The sequence below is a fragment of the Dama dama genome, chromosome 28 (genome assembly GCF_033118175.1).
Source record: "Dama dama isolate Ldn47 chromosome 28, ASM3311817v1, whole genome shotgun sequence".
Taxonomy (NCBI): Eukaryota; Metazoa; Chordata; class Mammalia; order Artiodactyla; family Cervidae; genus Dama; species Dama dama.
This window is the reverse complement of record NC_083708.1, coordinates 37,182,250-37,184,192: the sequence shown is the minus strand read 5'-3', so window position 1 is coordinate 37,184,192 and position 1,943 is coordinate 37,182,250. Positions and strand designations below refer to the sequence as shown.

The window sequence follows — 1,943 nt, the reverse complement described above, 5'->3', positions numbered from 1 at the left end:
GGTTTTGATATAATACTATAGTCATATAAGGTGGCACCATGGAAGCTGTGTAAAAGATCCATGGGATTCTGTGTACCAGTTTTGCAACTTTCTGTGTGTCTATCATTATTTATTTATATTTATCTAAGTTGACCAACCTAGATAGCATATTAAAAAGCAGAGACATTACTTTGCCAACAAAGGTCCATCTAGTCAAATCTATGGTTTTTCCAGTAGTCATGTATGGATGTGAGAGTGGGACTATAAAGAAGAATTTCTTTCATGTGTATATTTGTCTCCTCACCATTTCCATTTGTCATACCACCCCTATACCTAAGCCCTATGATAACATTTCATGTGTACTTAAAACCAAGCAGAGGGTGGTTTTCCTTCTTTAAAAACTAAACTAGGCATTTTGGACAACACACTCTTGGCAATGGAACCTGGGCAACATTTATCAGACATGTTAGGGAAGGTTCTCTTCTTCATTATGAAAAGGACTGCCAGATGTCAATTGTTACAGAAATGAAATTAGATGGAAAATTTTAATAAACCATTTAAACTTATTTTTTTAAAGAGACTTCCTCCACTTCCACTGCCAGAGAGCTTGAATAGACTTTTTCCTGGTCAGTCATCTGGAAATAATCCTTCACATAGTTGATGAAGTTGGCTTCCACTCTGGGAAGCAGTCTTTTTCTATACTTGCTTGTGTTTTTGCTTTAATGTCTTCTACAAAACTAGGTTCTTTCCTTGTTTTAGGAGTTCTCTCCTATTTTTTTAAGAATTCTTGACCTTTGATCTTGGTGTTGAAGTTTTCGAGGTTTTTTCCATTCTGGTTTGTTTTTTGTGCATTTTTGACTGGAGTGTCTTATATGGATTTCTTTACTGGAGCTTTATTTCTTTAACTTTCTTATTACCAAAATCAACATCGTAGTCATCTTCAGCAGCAGCAAATTTTACTTTTCTTCTGTTAACTTTATATCACTTCTGGGGGAAGGAAGGTTTTCCAGATATACTTAAAGAGTTTCACATCCTCCTTCTCCTCATCTTCTGAATCTGTATCTTCCTTTACAGCTACTGAGTGTGTGCACTAATATGCACAAGCGCTGAACCACACTTCAATCGTAAGATCACAGGTGGTGTTATTTCAAAGCTTTCACGGAAAACTGTTGGCTGAATAGACATTTTCAATGTTGCCAGTGCTACTTTAATTGGACTGCTTACATAATTCACTGCCTCTGCTTCAATAGTGTGCAATTCATCCTTTGCACTAGCCCCTGAGCTGACTGTTCTTAAGATAACTGTAGCTCATTTTCATCATAATCTTAGTTGGCCTTTAGTTCACATCCAAAAAGATAGTTCTGGAACCTCAGGGTCCATGCCCACATTCACTGAATTTTCCATGAGGTTGATGGCACATGTTTGGTTGGAGAGAAGGTGGACAGAGATAAACAACTACTGTTCTGGAGAACAGTCATTTAAAAATATATTTATAGTCATGTATTGTTATTCATAGTTGTATTATTCAAAATTTCATGCATTTGTATTTTAATTCTTTAGTTAGATTGGAGGTTTAAGTATAGTGGCAGTGACTTATAATTGTCCTGATTCAAGTCAATATAATTCAGTTCAATAAAGTTAAAGTCATTTCAATAAATATTTGAGGGCCTATTAGTCACAAAATTAATGAGGCTTAATTCTTCTCACCCTTAATACTATATTGATCATCCAGCATAGTACAGTAATATATATGCAGCAAGATTTCAAAAAATGGTATCATTTGACTGGCTTTATTAATTTTTATGGTGATGTGTCCATCTTTTATTTACATAAATGCTTCATTTTCTTTACTTTGTTTTCTTTCTCTGATAAGATGAAACATACATGTAAGGAAAATATGTTTTCAAATTAATTTCTGTTGTTTAGATTTTTAAACCATAAGGACTTAGGAAAACATTTATATG

General features: G+C 34.2%; 1 pseudogene; it reads right to left on the bottom strand.

Moving 5' to 3' along the window:
* Positions 1-550: 550 nt before the first annotated feature.
* On the bottom strand, positions 551-1,367 carry LOC133048183 (nucleophosmin-like; annotated as a pseudogene).
* Between the last annotated feature and the right edge of the window lie 576 nt (positions 1,368-1,943).